The sequence below is a fragment of the Crinia signifera genome, chromosome 1 (genome assembly GCF_055691185.1).
Source record: "Crinia signifera chromosome 1, ASM5569118v1, whole genome shotgun sequence".
NCBI lineage: Eukaryota > Metazoa > Chordata > Amphibia > Anura > Myobatrachidae > Crinia > Crinia signifera.
Genome location: NC_139217.1, coordinates 410,483,486 through 410,503,157, shown reverse-complemented (window position 1 = coordinate 410,503,157; position 19,672 = coordinate 410,483,486). Strand labels below are relative to the sequence as shown.

General features: G+C 39.0%; 1 protein-coding gene across 5 annotated transcripts in view; it reads right to left on the bottom strand.

The window, feature by feature from the left end:
- Positions 1-19,672, bottom strand: part of MCTP1 (multiple C2 and transmembrane domain containing 1) — a 798,197-nt gene that overhangs the window by 267,448 nt on the left and 511,077 nt on the right. The window lies entirely within an intron of this gene.

The following is a 19,672-nucleotide window of genomic DNA, read 5'->3' as shown; positions in this document are numbered from 1 at the left end:
ACTATTGAGGAACTTTAGGGTTAGGCTGTGGTGGGGTGGGGTTAGGGATAGACAGTGGGGTAGGAGCTTTGGGGGTGGAGGGGGAAGGTAAGTACACTTTCCTGGCCCCTCCGGGATTCCTTCTATTAGGATGCCGGTTTGTATTCGCCGACATCCCATGCGCTGGTCATCCATATGTATCCCATTGGGATATAGGAATATTAGCATTGTAGAACAAACAGTCATTTTTGAGCAGTGTGTAATATTTTTAGTTAACTAACCAATTTTCCGTTTATCAATTATAGTTGCAGTATTAGTTCTGCTGTAAGTGAATTGTATGTTACTTGTACTTACTCTAGAAACAGTCATTTTTACAAATATCTTTTTAGAGTGGAAACATAACTTATCAGTTGCTTTTAGTGAAACAATTATTTTTCATTACTAATATATCATACATCTTCTTTATATTGCTTTCAATTTAGTGTTATATTTAAAGAATATATTAATTCCATTATATTGTATTTTGCACTCTTCATAGTAATTCTATTTTTGTAATGCCAATTTTACCATGTGTTTTGAGCTGTCATTATAGAATAGAAGGATTTAGCTCTGCTCACACATCGCAATATAACATCATGTTATGAATGATTTTTTTTCAGGTTTTCATTTTTAGATGTAAAACCAGTTACATTTATAGGTGGGAGTTATATTTCTGGTCACAGGGTTCAAGTCATTATGACAATAATGAGCTTATAGGATGGGATAACAATGTTAAGATACGTGAAGCCGACATTTCAGTTGGGTAAGGAAATTTCCCATTTTGGAAGGAAAATGTTGAAAACTACCGGTATATTGCTGCATGTATGCCCGCTGATATAGTATTCCTTATTGGCAATGCTTTTAGATGTGTTCCTTTGTTTTAGGAATTTAACTACTTTAAATCTTTAGCCAAGCTATTGGTTATTTGTTATTATTATTATTATTATTATTATTATTATTATAGTATTATTATCTGTTTTACATTGTCCAATCCTGTTTATATATTTTATGTATCTTATATTTTTTCTATATGCTGAAACAAAGAAAAATAAATATTTTAAGAAATACTTGAAGCTCAGCATAGTCACATAGTATCCTATACTGCAAATATATACAGTAAAGCTGGTAGTCCGGCACTCACAATATCAATTATAGTTGCGCGGGTGCCATCCCATGAAAGACACTGTCACTGTCATACCTGTACATGTACAGTATGGATAGAAGAGCGTCACTCCGGGTCTTTTAACAAAAAATAAGGTGATAAAACTAAATGATTATTGTCTGCAGCATTTCGGGCTTACGCCCATCTTCAGGGTGTACACTGTGCAATTTAAGAGGATAAATATATACTTACAGACCGGGGAACCCAATGACACCGATCCTTCCTCTGCCTGGGGGTTCAACTTCCGGTGTTCTTACCAGAAGTGAGGTATCTGGACTCCAGCCAGGGAGGGGGCGTACTTTGTGGAATAGAACAAATACACACATACAGTAATGCCAAATTGATATAAAGTTACTAAATAAACGTAAATATATAAATACAAAATACAATGTTAAAAAGGTGTGTACATATTTAAGTTTATTTAGTAGCTTTATATCAATTTGGCATTATGTGTGTATTAGTTCTATTCCCCAGAGCACGACCCCTCCCTGATACCTCACTTCCGGTAAGATTACCGAAAGTTGTAACTGAAGAACCGGCATCATGGGGTTCCCCAGTCTGTAGGTATGTATTTATTCACTTTGATTGCACTGTTATTTCACTTATGTGTCCTGTAGACAGGTATAAGCCCGAAACGACGTAGACAATAAACACTTTGTTATTTCACCTTTTTTTTTAAATGACGCTCGCTCTCTATCTATCTATCTATCTATCTATCTATATATCTATCTATATATGCAGAGAAAAAATAATACACAAGGTCATACAATAAACAGCCAGCAACTACAAATTTTTTAAAAAAAAGTGGAGATTAAAGTTGTAAAATTAATAAATAATTGTAATTGGATTAATAGTTAATTGTTTTGGACTGGAAAAACTGTTTATTTTCCTATAGATAATTTAGTAAATCGAACCTAAAATAACAAAACATTTTACTGAGGCTACAATACATACACATTGAAATTCAAATTCGGCATTTAAGATGCGTTTCTACAGTCACTCAAGTTAATTGCATGTAAATGGCTGTGAAAATGAGACTCATTCTACCAAATTAAATTTTTAGTTATATTAACTAATGTTAAGCTGCAGTATGTGTATTTTTCAGTTCTCGTTACAGCTCAGAGAGCCTGTTACGCGTCAATTATGTTTACAACCTCCATTCATCTGAATGGGATTGCATTGAATAAACAAAACAAGTTTACATATGTTTTCACACTTGAGCAATATAATAACTTCCTGCTCTGTCAGAAAAGCATGTTAAAACAAAGAAACTCATAGTGAACCGTATACAGTATACATGCAATGTGTTGTTTTAATTATATATTAACATGTAGTAAAATACTGTAAATACAATTGCGTGTAGCTGGATACAATAATAAATATGTTGGTCATTTTAACTAAATCTCTTTAAAAAAAAAAAAGCAAGTCATTTAAAGAATTAACATCTTTAATACCGTACTAATGGTTTCCGGAACATTCCTTCACATTATTTTGGGATTAAAACATATTCACTTGCAGGTAACAAAAATGTAAGGGGATAAATGTGAAACAACGCTAATTTATTCCTCATTTTCTTGCTATACACTGTAATTGATCTCACCTAATAACAGGCTTTATTATTATTTTATTTTATTGATCCTATTTGATGTTTTTCAGATTAAGCGCGTATCTCTAGTATTAACATTTCAAGAATCTAAATTAGTTTTGAAAAAGAGAAAAATCGAATGCATTAGGGAATTGTTGTTAATATAGCTTGATAATCTTAATCATTATATCTAGGAAATTATATTGTATTTCACACAATAATAATTTGACACTTTTATTAGCTAAAAATCCCCGGGCTAACAATGGTGGGTAAGGGATGTGTTAATTAAGAGCGCCGCAAATATTAAAAGCGCCTGCATACAAATTCTTCAATCATCCTAACAAGGTGTTCTACAGCAAAGGCAGCGTAAAGTATTTCTTCCTGTCCAAGAAAAGCAGTCAAATACAATAAAGTGGTTCATTCCAAAATAAATGACACGCTGGATTATTTTATTCAGCCAATTTGTGTGCTGCTACTAAATTAAACGAACAATGAGTACCATAAATGTAATTGGTCTACTATAAAATATCTGTGCAGGAGACTTTAGTTGAGAGACTGCATGAGCATAAATCATATCTTAATCTAAGCATATTGTAGTATCTTCTCAACAGCCAGGAGTGCTCTTTGTTTGCTACCATGGTTATTAATAAAGTCACTCATTGAAACATGTTGTGGCAGTACAGTTGAGGCGAACTACAAGTCCCAGCATGTTCTACAAAAAAAAAAAGGCTACTAACTGCTGGAGCTAGATGAGGGGCCAGATTCTCTAAGATTCAAAAGTGATAACATGGAGAGTGATAAACAGGCAGCCAATCAGCTCCTACCTGCCATGTCACAGACTGTGTTTGAAAAATGTCAGAGAGGAGCTGATTGGCTGGCTGTTTATCACTCTCCATTTTATCACTTTTGAAGCTTAGAGAATCTAGCCCATTGTCTGAAGTGGGTCCTTATTGTTCTGTTGGGACTGCAAAACTTTAGCTGACCTTTTCTTCTTTACAAGTATACTTCACACAGGTAATACATGCGTATATAGCAATAGAAACGCATTCATAGTCAAGAAAGCCAGCAATGGCTTGTAAATATCAACCACAGTGAGCAAAGCCACATTCTTTAAATTCTGAATTGTGGAACCGAGAGCACAAAGGGTTATGGTGACCTTCTGCATGTCGATCTAGGCACTGTCCACCTATTGTCCACAGTGTCTAGATCTAGATTGACATGCACAAGGTCAACATGTGACAAAGGTCGAAACAATGAAAAGGTCGACATGGAAATAGTCAACACTTGAAAAGGTCAACACAAGTTTTTTTTTTTAATTGCAAATTATAGGTTTTAACACATGATATTTATGTACCATGTTTCAGGTAAGATGCCTCGCTGTACTTGTCACAGACTACCGATCCCGATCTCGTAGTCCACGTGGATGGTGAAGTATGAAGAAGCAACAAAACCTAGTGTTGACTATATTGTCATGTTTACCATTTCAACCTGTTAACATTTTGTCCATGTTGACCATATGCTGGTCAACCATATGGTGTAGACCTACTAACTATTGAGTTTTGACTGTTGAGCTATCATTCGGATACTGCACAAAGTGCTTCTTCTTCATCCCCTTCCAATTGGTCCTACATCCTCCCACATCACAGGAACATACTGTGACATTAACTAGGCTCTGGTTTGCTCTGTTTTGGCAATTCAGGAACTTCAGTTCAGTTGGAAAGAATTTGTATCTAACTGGCATAATATGCGCCGATAGAAGAGGCATTTACTTAGTCTGCAGAGATGTACTTGCGGCTTGTAGTACATGCGCCTGGTTTATGCCAGTAGATGCAATGCTCCAGAGTGATAGTAGTAAATCCTAAAATTATTGTGAACAATACACAATATAGTTCATTTAAATAATAAACACAATTGCCATGTAAAAGAAATGAAGAACCGGTCACAGAGACAAAATATAAGAATTAAGTAAAAAATTCATACCTACACCCATTGCCTTTCTCATTAAAAGATCAAAATGGAATTTTTTTTTTTTTTGCAGCGGAACAATTACAAATGTCATTGCAATATTGCAAATAGGTTGCAAAAGCCACATTGAAAAAGTAATAGTATAAATGGAGAGTAACGAGACTCTTTCAGCCAGTCAGAAGAAGCCATTAATCATCAACATCATTAGCATCAGGGGCGGAGCACCAGCTAGCGTCACACCTCCTCTTTTATGGCCAGCATTGGACAGGTTTGTAACAAATGGTGTTATTCTGGTTGATTCTCAAGGCTGCGAATTTGCAAATCCACCAAACCCCTCCCGGCAAATGCACGGAGGACCGAATGAACTTGAATAACCCCCAAAATCCCGGCAGTCAGTATCCCAATCATGGCATCTTAACATTCAGAATCCCAAAGGATCCCATAAATTATTGTATTGGAGGCTAAATGCAGTTGAAAAATACCTTCCAAAGAAGGCCTTTAGGTAGTAATAGCACGGCGCCCAGCTACGCGTAGCCCAACTCCTGCCTAGCGTAAATAGCGTAGTGACTCCGCGGCAGCCCGGCTCTGTCCCCAGCGTCCATGGTTCTGTCCCCGGCGTCCATGGCAAGCCTAATGAGTGCCTCACACAGCACCGGTAACCGCCAGATCCCCTGCGCTGGGGGACGCAAAATACATGTAAAGTTATCCGCATCGGCTCGCCACGCTTTATAAAATCAACTCCATGCCGACGTGGATAGTGGGGGTATGAACAGGTCGGGGGGATGCGTTATGCGTGCGCTCACCACGCTTAATATAGCCGCAGTCACACTACGCTGAATCTGACAGGGACGCTGACTACGTTGGCCGCAGGAACACTATGCTACTTCTGACAGGGACTCTAAACGGCCGTGTGAACACTACGCTACTTCTGACTGATTATATGATAACTACGCTGGCCGCGCGAAGACTACGCTGATTCTGACAGGGACGCTACGCTGACTACGTAACGGGCGCCGTGCTAATACACAAGTACCGGCCTTTATAGCTAGGGTTATATATAAGATAGTCTGCTACTGCTGAAAACAACCTCTCATTCTTAAAATTACATTGTTTTAAAGCATAGTAGGGGAACCAGTATGGCTGCTAAACAAAGAAACAGGCTTACAGGCTCTGTGACCACAGAGGTGGTAAAAGGATGGGGAGGATATTACAGTAAAAGCAAAACTGAGGAGAATGCTACTGTACAAGGGATCATGTGACTGAAGGTTGTCAGATTATAGTGTGGACAAATCTGAAGAACGATCAACCATTATCAATAGCAGTCTAAAGAAACAAACTACGTACATTACCACATTGATTCTTAAAGGCTGCCATCTACTGCTTTAAATTAAAAAAAATACAATAAAAATACCACATGGATTCCATGTTAAGCAGCTTTCTTAATACCATCACATGGTCAAAATTCACCACATATATTGCTACCTACTGTCCAGATTTTAGTGTTTTTTTGTCTATTCTGCACCAAACTAATAAAAACAAATTAATATTTGCAAAGAATAACATTCTGCCTAGTTGTGCCATGCTATATAATGGATATCCACAATCACAATATAAACCTCATAAAAAACATTTAATGCTTTATTAATGTGCGCTGTACTTACGCAGCAGTCGCATTAGATTGAAACTTATATTCTGTAATTCTAATTCAGCAAATATAAAATGATCAAAACTAGTCAATTCGCCTATTGGTTACCTCCATACTGCCCAAATCAGTGCCTATGTTATAACCGAATACCACCCCCACCCCCCCAAAAAGTGAAAATTTTTAGACATTTCCCTCCAGTGCTGTACAATTTGAAGTCGTGGCTGTTTTCTGTGATCAAATATCTTTTTTCATAGAACCACTAAACATTGTATAGAATGACATCTTTAGGTCAAAAAAATTTTTACAGAAAGAATATGTGCAAAATTTTAATGACTGGTTTGGTTAAACAAAATGTCAGTGGTTCTGGACCAGATTGGAAATTCAGTGGCTAAATTATAGAAAGACAAATCTTCCCCCTTGGCTGTAAGACTTGAATATAGAGAAGTAGTAAACGGAGCCCTCCAGTGTTTTTGTCTAAGGCAATAATTGCACAGTTTTCATTGATTTCGCCATGACTCTGGGTTCTCAGATATGATGGACTCTCCGAGAAATTACACACTCTCAATCAATCAGAGCAGAGGATCAGTGTTATCTTAATGTGATATATATGGAAGTGCATATATAATGTTGTTAATAATCTGCACGTAATAGTCTTCAGATGGGTTTCTATATGCAAAGGAATCACAGAAAGAACCATTTTTTTCTGATCTTATTGTCAAAGTGTTGCTCTCCAAGTTAAAGGGGAAGACTCATTAACATATAAATAAGTATTAGATTTAACCAGAGAAAGCTTTCTTGCGCTGCTATTTAAAAACAAACAGCATGGCTTTTTTCTCTTCTTGAAATACATTTTAAATCCATAGTAATGCCATAATGGAACTTAATGTATAGAAATATAAGAAAATCTTCATAATAGTCATATTTCTCTTATATTAAATATACGTAACATTACAGTAAACATTGTCATGTGCGTCATTTTCCATAAATGGAATTGAATTGAACTAAATCACTTTAGATTTAAAGATAGAGAAAATAAATCTGGAATCAGTTTCCAAATACATAGACTTAACATTTTTTTCCCCAAGGAGTAACAATATAGGCCCATTCTGTGAAATTATAATATCCATAATGTTGCCATTTCAGGTGACTTGTATCATGCCCAATGCTTTCATAAAAAATAAAAAATAAAATTAACTTGGATAGATTAAATCTTCTTCATGGACTGAATTTTATGATCTGCTAATGTCTGATACTTGGAACACTCCTATATAATTGCTGAACCACTCTTGAATCCTTACCCGATCGTGACATATCTTTTAAGTGCGTACAAACCTTTCATCATGTTTTCTTGGGAGGTAACAGGTCACAACTAAAGATCAGGTTCTATGTGCAGTTACTGTACATGTTATTTATACCCCTTCGACACCTACATGGTGGGTCGCACCAGTAATTTTGTAACCGGCTTGTGACTCCTTTTACACCACCCTCCCCACCCGGTATAATACTTGTCTACTTTCAAAGGGCTATATTCAATGCTGATAAGGTGAGCTACTGTACGACGGCAAGCAGTGATTATTGCTTGCCATCATAGCCTTCCCTCAGTATTCAACTGACCACCTGCTCTCGCCGTTTCCACCTCGTTATTTCTAAAGAGGTTGAAACAGCATGTGCGGCGTACAAAACGGTGAGGCTCGTGGCTATATGCAGCATGCTTCACTGCATTAGTCATGAACCTCGTCATTTGGGAAAATCCTCACTGTCCTCTGATGGTGAGGTTTCCCCGTTATGTAGACTAGGGCAAGCAGCCGGAGGGTGTTTTTATGGCGAGAATGGCTTGTTTTTGGCAATTCTCACCAAAAACAAGCCATCCTCACCATTAAAAACCCCTCGCCGGCCGCAATGAATACATGCCATAGTCTCCTCTCCGGGAGATTGTCAGCAGCACCTTGAAGGTGAGGCCTGATGTAGATGTCATCAAGCCATGACCCCAGTAAGGAGTCATGATTTGCTGTACCTCAATGAGGGGGCAGGGCTGGGTTTTTCCCAGTCGAAAAACCCAGAAATCTTGTTAATTTAATGCTGCATCCGGACAGAATCCAGGAGGATTGCCCACCTTTCTGTGGGGGGGGGGGGGGGAGGGGTTTTTAGGGTCAGGAGGGGACCCTCTCGGCCAATCCAGGAGTGTAGGCAACCCTGCCAGAGATGGTTCCTGAGCCGGCTTTGGGAGATAAGAGCATGGCTCGCTATTGCATTGCAGTGCCGGGTTGCATCGACCTGTTACCCGTTTACACTGGAGGGGAATTAGATTCAATGAGACAATATCAGTCAAAATAAGAAGTGAATATGCACTTTGGTCAGGTCTATCTTTGCGACTTTTCTGCAGATATTTTAGACAGATGAGTTTTATTGATAAAAAGTAAACTTTAAAGGTGTCTGTGCAGGAATTGCCAGTTAGATCGGGGCTTCCGAACATCAGAAAAACTACATTGAAAGTATGGTTATACGGCTCTAACTAACTTTAAAAAGGGGTAGGTTCTTCAATGGTATAACTACCATAGGTGCAGGGAGTGCAGCTGCTATGGGGCCCATAGCTGTGAGGAGCCGACCTTCCCTGTCAAAGTAACATGTGCTATATTAATTTTTCACCATTGGTATATAGGGGCCTTTATAAACTTTTGCTATAGGGCCTAAAAATATTTACAAGTTATGCCACTGGGTCCACTAACTATGGTATCTGATGTATAATCTCGTTGATTTAGTGATTTGTTCAGTTTTAATCAGTGGATAATTTTAAACACACAAGGCTGCATTACATACTGGGAACATTTTTTAGATTTTCCCCTGTATACAGAGTCGGCTGCATCTACATGGTATGACCACCCCAATATCAGTGCACAGCCACCAGGACTACACCTGGTGCAGAAGATCTGTCTGAAATAAGATACAGTATACAGACACCCCTGAATAGTCCACAGTTCCGTCTGTATGACCATGATGACATACCCGGGGAAAACGTATCTTAGAAATGATGCCAGAAGTGGCTGTAACTGTGTTTAACGTTGCATATGTCAGCTATGGATCTTGCACAGTGTCACAAAATGCAAGGGTCTGTAACGGTGAAAACTCCTCTTGTGTAAATTGATCTTATTGGTTTTGCTTTAGTAATTTTAGAAACAGGAGGATTCACACCCATTGCCTTGGATGGTAAGAACTGATATGCATATAATAAGAAAAAAAGAGTTTGGTTGCAGTTGCTAAGCAGTATGAGAGTATTGCTCTTCTGTTTTCTTAATATGCAATTACAGCTAATTAGAAAGTGTCCTACCTGTTGCTACGACTGCACTAATGTACAGGCCATGCTCTGAGATAAATATACACTGAGCAAATGTTCTTCTATTGCAACAACACTGATCAATCATATGCAATGTGTTTTAATTAAAATTCCAGCTCTTCCAGAGCCTCACAGCAGGCTCTCTGTAGAGGAACACTGCCCTCCTGTGTACAGATTCATCACAAATCTGCTTCAGTTTGTAGGGCACATAAAAAAAGAAGGGATAGAAAACAGTGGTTGCTCTGGATTCCTGTGTAAACATGTATTAATATTGTTTATTAATAGCATGCACACTTTTCATAAATAATTAATAATAGTTTTTCGACGCAGAATTCTATTACTGAAATTCCCACAGAGGTCTCCAAATACAAAACTTGCATGACTTGCATTCAGTGACTGAAAGCTGGGTACACACTATAAGATATCTGGAGATCAACTGATCTGCAGATAACCTGCAGCTCTCGTCGGGGTGGGCAGTATCACACACTGCCCGATCCTTTGTAACTGATCCGTGCCTGCCCAGTTGAGCTGTCAATCATCGCCGGTTCCTGGTATGGATGGTCGGCAGATGGCCGGTAAAGCCGGCACCAATGCAACAATCATCAGCTGTGTTGCACAGCCAAGGTGATACTGTATGCCTGTGAATGACATTGTTGGTACACACTGGCCGATTGACCATCGATTGATCACCATTAAATTGAATGGCCGATATATCGGCCAGTGTGTACCCAGCATAAGACTAATGAGATGTGACACACAGAAAGCGGTAAATGACCCATCACTAAGCACACAGTATTGCTAAAATTATATTATAGTATCCCTAGAATGCACTGTCATATGCAAAGCATGTTCTTACTGTGTACTGTATAAAGACTTATTTTGTGTTGTATATTACATAATACTTATTGAAGATAATATTAGGAAAAAAAGTAGAATTTTTTCTAGGCATGTCAAACACCTGCATGCTGTGGGCAGATGGTATAATACCTTATTATACCATACTTGCATACTCCCCCGGTTCCTGCAGGAGGCACAATTTTTTGGGTAGTCCCCCACACCCCCAGGAGAGTTGGTATTTATCCCACATTCTGCCCACTTCCCAGAAAAGTAGGCAGGATGAGGAGTTTAATATGGTAAATCTGTGGTGGCTGCAGATGTAGAGGGCCTAATGACTCAATTATATACACATCACATCATCATCCGCTGTGCAAATATACTCCAATCACAACATTTTTCATGTGGGGGGTGGGGCCTAAAGATGTGATTAGCCGTGTCCCGCCCCATCACCACCCATCTGCTTTTCCTCTCTGGGGATCTCCCAAAGAAGAAATCTTTAATGTAGGTAAGTATGCTTTATGCACATGTATAACATCAGTATGATATTTGCATGTGAAAATGCTAAATATGTAATTGAATGTTTGAAATCAAGATTATAAAAAAGTAAAATACATATTAATATCTCATCTACCTTTCATAGCATTTTTTATTATAACAGTTTAAATAAATTCAACATGTAAAGTTGCTTATGTTCCATATGGAAATAAAGTCACTTGTTCCTGCCAAGGTATTAATATTTATTTTGGTGTCTTACTTTTGCGTCCCAGAGCAATTCAAAAGTAACAGATGTAACTCTCAGATACCATGTTTGTGATCAACATCTGGATTGCTTCAAATATAAAATCAACATAAAGGAGAAAGTTTTAACACAATTGTATATACCACTGGTGAATAAAAATATGAAGTGTATATTTAAATGTAACGGATGTAACCGGGATAGGACATGGTCATTTCTGAATTAAAATACTTGTCTGATATCTCTGAAATTAAAACACATATCTATTCCATAATTTTCGAAATAAGTATAAACCACACAGATTGTTTTAGTACAATTTTCAGGGACGTCATTCTTATTACCTTGTCCATTATTTAATGTAATGTATGTGTAACCATGTCCACTTTGTGTTGAAATTGCCCCCAGCATTATGCACTGAAGCCACTGGGTTAACCTGAGATCATTTATACCACCAATGAAAAACAGACATCTGCTTTATCATACGCAATTAAGGGGCATGTGTAATAAACAAATTTTATAGTGATCACTCAGAATTTGCTTTTCATTTGTGTTTTTGTATGCTACTACTAAAAGTCAATACTTTATTGGTGCAATGGCGCACACCAATGCTGTTTGCATAATACAGTACAAAATATAAATTTCTATTGGGATCGATATTGATTGAAGCAAGGATGTTGATAAAGGATGTCCCTTATGGCATAGTCCCACCCACTCTTATCTCTTTATTCCCCAAGTACAGAGGATTCAAATGATTATTAGGTAAAATCGCATTTTGGCAGGATCAAAAATGTGATATTGCACTCTGTAATGTACATTATATAGATAGTAAAAGCCACTGAGATGTGACCATACAAGGTCACATGAAATCAGAAAAATTGCATTTCTACTTACAACGGACACATTTTCTTTATGAAATGATGACTTTATGAATGAGTCTTTGGGCCAGATGTACTTCTCTTGAAAGTGATACAATAGAGAGTGAAATAGTACCAGGCAATCAGCTCCTAATTGACATGTCCCTGGCTGTGTTTAAAAACTGACAGGTGGGAGCTGATTGGTTGGTGGTTTATCACTCTCTACAAGTTATCACTATTCATGGCTTAGTACGGGTGTGCTATAATACACCTACAGTCGGGATTCCGATAGTCATTAGCCTGATGTCGGAATCCCAACTGTCGGGACTCAGACAGCGAGGCCTGCGCAACAAAGCCCGATGCGCTCTCCACCTATTTTATTCTCCCTCTATTGGGGTCATGGAACCCCACGAGGGAGAATAGCCACTGCCCATCTGTTGGGGTTTTAACAGTCGAGATTCCGACGTCGATGTAATGACTGTTGGAATCCCGACTGGCGGTCAGTAATCTGGCACCCGCTTAGTACATCTTGGCCTTTGTTTTTGCAGATATTATACACATTTGATTTACTGAACTTTGCAAATATATATCAATAGAACTTTCATATTGTCTGTTTCATTTTTGTATATAATATATAAAATAAATATATAAAAAAAACTGGAACTCTTTTATATAAGGTAATACATCTACAACATTTTAAAATGAAAAAAATAGGCATTTCAAACCTCCGATCTGGAAGAGGAACAGTAGAACCCAAATGTAGCAAATAGTACTTAAACAAAATCTTAAAGCAAGACACAGATAAATGTGTACTACAGTATACCAGTACTCTAATGTAGAACAGAGAGAACAGGAGTAATAGAAGCTGAAAAAAGACAGGACATTCAGGTCAATGTTTGCTGCTTTCTGGTGCCAAAGAAGATTTTAATGACATTTATTTAATGGAACCGATCTCTTGAACGCCAAGGTAGAATCTGTTTATTGAACAAGGGCCGTACCGGAGATGTATGAGTGTTTTCTAAAGTACTGAATACATCTTGTTTTGGAAGTAGACAAAAATGCCAGTCAAATCTGTAATTATTATAACTATACCAAGGGTGCTTTGTAAAAGCAATTTATGAATACCAAATCCAGTTAGATTAGTCTCCCCTTCATATTTCATGTTCAATGTTCCTCTAAGTAAAATATGCACTTTCCTCCCTTCATTCAGTTATGAGCGCTACGTAAAAGGCAAGGGCACTTTTTTTTTGATAATGCACATCTTAAACTTTTCATTAAACAACCACATTTAAATTCTACCTTTTTCTGCACTCTGACATTTTTGTCTGGCATTTTCATTAATTTTGCGACATACATAAATGTAGCTGAAATGTTAACTGATCAATACTTTGTCTCTCTCATGTACCACTAGAACACCATTCCCAGAGGAGCACACAGCAGTACAGAAATTAAATGTGTAAAATATCAAATGTTAATGTTAAACACAGCAGCACTTATAACGACTGAAAAGGCTAAAACAATTCAAAATGGACAGATGGTACCACAAATTATCTACAATCACTTTTAAAGATTAAAGTTTGTCCTGCAGAATAATTCATTGACGCATGCTTAAGTGTGTCCTTTTACTGATGGCTCAGTTGTCCAATTATTTTTTGCACTCGTTACTATGAGGAATGAATGCAATGAAAGAAGAGGGGAAAAAGCAAAGAAATCAGAGAAAGAGGGATGATGCTATCTTCTAATGCAAGATTTGATGACGTTAACTAAAACACAGAATGCTTTGTAAGTGGCAGTGTTAATGGTGAAAACTTTGCAGGCTGAACCAGAGCCGGACACAATAATACATTCCTGGAATTTAACCCATGCGTTCATTGCTACTTTTTCATGTTAAACGTGAAACACAATTTCTTTCAATATAAGGCACTAATTACCATTGGAAATAATAAACGAAGAACGTGAGATCACTGAATGATTCTAATTTGCAGGGAAACAGCAAAATACAAAACATAGCAACAATCAGATATCAGAATAGTGCAGACCAGAAAATTAACATTTATGCAATTATCATTACTATATTAGGTCATCCATACAGTATATAATAAACACAGTAACAAAGAGAACTAACAAAGCAACAAACGTTTCATTACTAATCATTAATTACTAACATATAACTGACACCAATACAATTACTGTACATTCCAAACTGTATATTATCTAAAATCCAGGAATAGTAGCTTTCAAAATATTGCAATAATTTGACAAACTCATCGACCATGTCAAGGTTTCCTTATTTGGTAAATACCTACACTGACTCTCAAAAGAGATAGAGGGCCAGATTCTCTAAGCTTCAAAAGTGATAAAATGGAGAGTGATATACAGCCAGCCAATCAGCTCCTACCAGCCATGTCATAGACTGTGTTTGAAAAATGTCAGACAGGAGCTGATTGGCTGGCTATTTATCACTCTCCATTTTATCACTTTTGAAGCTTAGAGAATCTGGCCCAGAGAGAGAGGTATATATATCTGATAGTAAGCGCCTTGAGTCCTGTTGGAGAAAGTGCGCTGTATAAATTAAACGTACTTACTTACTAGTAAGCCTGCTCGAAGCAAAAGCTTCGAAAGATAGTCTGCTACCTTCTGTGTTTGTGCATGGCAGTGCATTGGAGACTCACGGAAACTAGATGGTCACGGAACATCGAATGATTTCTGTAATGCTCACTAATCTGCCCCCTGCCCGCCTTTGTGAGAACCTCGGAGACTAGAAAAGTCTCCTAAGGTACCCGCATTGAATCCCTGCACATGCCCTAAGCGATTATGCATGGTCATTGTTTGCAGAGAAGAGAATGTCTGGCTGACTCGTACTAATATACAGTATACAGTATATATATATATATATATATATATATCTCCTATATATTTGGCTACATCTGTCACTCAAAGTGGGTGTCTGTGTCTATAACGCTCTGTTCCTGGACTTTCCTCTTAATGTGTGATTGCCTTCATCTGTGCTGAACACCTTTCTGAGAAATTAACCTGTTTAAAACAGGTGATGGCAATCATACATTAAGGGGAAGTCTAGAAACAGAGCATTGTGTCCCTCCTGGAGAGGGTCATGTTGGGAGGTATGTGACAGAGAAACAGCCCAGTGAGCCCACAGACAGTGCCAGACACCCACTGCCTTCCCATGTTGCCCAGCACTGCTACTCCACAGCCACCAGGTGAGCGCCCCCCTTCCGCGATTTGCGGCAAAACCCCCCCCCCCCCTCCCGCGATTCGCGGCAAAAACACCCGCTCCCCCGCGACCCCCCCTACCGCGATTCGCAGCAAAAACACCCCCGCGACCCCCCCCTCCCGCGATTCGCTGCAAAAAGAACCCCCCCACGACCCCTCCCGCAGTTCGCGGCATAACCACCACCCCGCGACCCCCCCCTCCCGCGAATCGCGTAAAAAACACCCCCCCCCCGGCGACCTCCCTCCCGCGATTCGCGGCAAAAAGAACCCCCCCGCGACCCCCCCTTGCACGATTGGCGGCACCCCCCCTGCGACACCCCTCCCGCGATTCGCGGCACCCCCCCCCCCCCGCAATTCGCAGCAGCCCCAGAATTAAATTGCACATGGAAAACACTGACATGGCTATGGTCGACAATGAAAAAGGTTGACATGAGTTTTTAAAGATTTATTTTAAATTTTTTTTATTTTTTCATATTCATTGTCATGTGTCGACATGGACACCAATGAAGTGGCAAACTTATGTCAACATTTACATGTGTTGACCTTTCTGTGTGGATTTTTTCTTGTGGCGATTCGCGTCACACACCCCCGCAACCTCCCCTCCCGCGATTCGCGGCACCCCCCGTGACCCCCCACCTCCCGCAATTCGCTGCAACCCCCCACCGGAACCCCTGTGAACCCCGCCCTCCCGAGATTCGCGGCACCCACCCCCGCCACCCCCCCTCCCGCAATTCGCGGCACCTCCCCGTGATTCGCGGCAGCTCCAGAATTAAATTGCACATGGAAAACACTGACATGGCTATGGTCGACAATGAAAAAGGTTGACATGAGTTTTTGAAGTTTTTTTGTCATTTTTTGAATATTTTCATATTCATTCTCATGTGTCGACATGGACACCAATGAAGTGCCACACTTATGTCAACATTTACATGTGTTGACCTTTCTGTGTTGATTTTTTCTTGTGGCGATTTGCGTCACACCCCCCCACCCCACCCCCCCCACAACCCCCACTCCCGCGATTCACGGCACACACACACACACCTCCCCCGCGATTCTCGGCACCCCACCCCGTGACCCCCCTCCCATGATTCGCCGCAACCCCCGCCCCGTAACCCCCCCTCCCGCGATTCGCGGCACCCACCCCCGCGACCCCCCCTCCCGCAATTCGCGGCACCCCCCCGCGATTCGCGGCAGCTCCAGAATTAAATTGCACATGGAAAACACTGACATGGCTATGGTCGACAATGAAAAAGGTTGACATGAGTTTTTGAAGTTTTTTTTTTCATTTTTTGAATGTTTTCATATTCATTCTCATGTGTCGACATGGACACCAATGAAGTGCCACACTTATGTCAACATTTACATGTGTTGACCTTTCTGTGTTGATTATTTCTTGTGGCGATTCGCGTCACACCCCCCCCCACCCCCCCCGCAACCCCCACTCCCGCGATTCACGGCACACACACACCCCCCCGCGATTCTCGGCACCCCCCCTACCATGATTCGCCGCAACCCCCGCCCCGTAACCCCCCTCCCGCGATTTGCGGCAACCCACCCCGCGACCCCCCTCCCGCGATTCTCTGCAATCCCTCCCCTCCCGCGATTCGCAGCATCCACCCCCCCGCAACCCCCCCTCCTGCAATTCGCGGCACCCCCCGCGACCCCCCCTCCTGCCCTGCAATTCGCGGCACCCTCCGCGACCCCCCCTCCCGCGATTCGCGGACACCTAAGTTGCAATACAGGGCATCTTTCATACAATTCTAACCATATTTCTCATATACAAACGTTCACAAATTAAGGGGGCGCAGCCCCTTACGACGGTGTGAAGAGCGCCCGTAGGGCGCAATGAATCACCTAGTATATATATATATATATCTATATATAGAGATACTGTATATATATAAATGTACAGCAGCACTCAACTTGATGCAATGCCTGTGGCATGTTACTGCACTATATATATATATATATAATATATATATATAGCCCGGTGGTATAGAAGTATATACACAAACAGCGGCACTCAGTGGGTTTTTTCCAAAAGGTATATTCAAGCGGTCCGCTTGAATATACCTTTTTGAAAAAACCCACTGAGTGCCGCTGTTTGTGTATATACTTCTATACCACCGGGCTATCTATCTGTATCCTGAAGGCACCTGGGAAGCTGTCCCATTAAGTTGGAGTGCCAAGCCGCAACATTGCTTCTATATATATATATATATATATATATATATATATATATATATATATATATATACATACACACAAACACACACGCGTATTGGGTGGCAAAAAGTAACATATACTGCATGAAGCAAAGTAAACATCACAGCAAACAGAAATGATGTGAGTAAACACAAAGGTACAGTATCGATATTTTTAAAATTTTTCCTACGAGTAAAACTTTAAAAGTTACCATTATCCTTTGTACAGTAATCAAGAATATTGTACAAAAGATATACTGTTGGTTGTCCTTTACATGTATAATATTCCATGATAATATTCAGTTGATAATTATTTTAAAGGCTATAAGCGTGCAGGAAAGAAATGTTTGATCAGAATCAAATGAACATTTCCTTGCTGCATGTGTCACTGCAGGGGTTAAATTCCGGAGGCTCCTAATCAGATGTTTAGTGCTGTATACCTTCTTCCAGAGACAAAGGTGAAGAACACGTACCTACTGCACCACCGCCATGCATAAAATATATCACATAAATTATAAACTACATTTTCTCATTAAAACTTAGTCTCACATTATTTTCTTCAGTGCATACCCAGAGATGACCTTTACCTGCTGCCAGTGAAGACCTGGCATAAGGTACATTATACGCATATGGCACTGATGTTCAATTTCTTCTCTTCAAATTAATTATGATTCTAACAATGTTCCAAGTGAAGGGAAGCCCCATCAGGCATATAGAGATTAAACTTCATTTTTTCAAATACCAAACCAAACCATATTACCTTAAAATGTCCTTGCACACTAGCGAAGTAAAATATTAAAGTAGCAGAGCCTCCCAGATAACAGAAATACAGAATATGCCCTCTGCAGGCTATTTCATCAGTGCCATCGCTGTATATGTATGGCAACACTATAGTCAGTAATCATCTGTAACTGATACTGTATATCATTGATCTTGAAATGACAGATACAACAGTAATATGCTATACTGCATATCCATTCATCTCATATCAATGAATCAAACTCATATCTATCTATCTATATATCTCATATCTGATATCTATCTTATCTCTACCTATTCATCCAACTCATTATCAATCAACTAATCTCATATCTATCTATCTATCTATCTATCTAATATCTACCTATTCATCCATTTCATTATCAATCAACTAATCTCATATCTATCGATCCATCCATCCATCTCATATCTATCAATTAATATATCTATATCTCTATCTATATCTCTATCTCTCTCTCTGCCGATCCATCTAATATCTATCAATTAATGTATCTATCTATCTATCTATCTATTTCTCGATCTCTCTATTTACCGATCTGATACTTATCAACAAATGTATCTATCTGTCTATCTATCCCAAATTATATATCAAACAATCTCTTTATCTCTCTGTATATCTATATCTCTATCTCATATATATTATATATCTATCAGTCTAACTAATTTCTATCTATCTATCTCACGTCTGTCAAATTTGATAGCAATCTATCTATCCATTATATATATTTATATATGTCTATCTATCTATCTATCTATCTATCTATCTATATATATATATATATATATATATATATATATATATTTATATATTTAATCCAGTACAAATGGTCTCACTCCAAGGCTTGGTAAAAAAATTATATTTTCAAATAAACATCAAAAGGTGCAACAATAGAACAACGTTTCCGGGAACGCTCCCCGTTTTCAAGTTGCAGATGAGTGAAATATATATATATATGTCAATCAATATATCTAATGTCTATCTATCTATCGATCGATCTCATATTATCTATCTCAAATTATCCATCCATCTATGTTGTAGCTATGTACAGTACTGTATCTATCATCCTTCTCTCTAACTGCATACTGTATATAACTAAAAACTGTATCTCATAACTTGTGTGGTAATAATTTTACATTTCGCAGATATAGAGAAAGACGTAGTCACACAGACACAATGCTGGCAGTACATATATTGTAACAATGCTCTGAGGGACTAGGAGTTAAAGGATGTGTTAATGTGGACTCTTCATTAATTGTTGTGCACCGAGTTCGGTAGATGACATTTATACCTTACATTCCTCTTAGAACACAGAACAGATGAGAT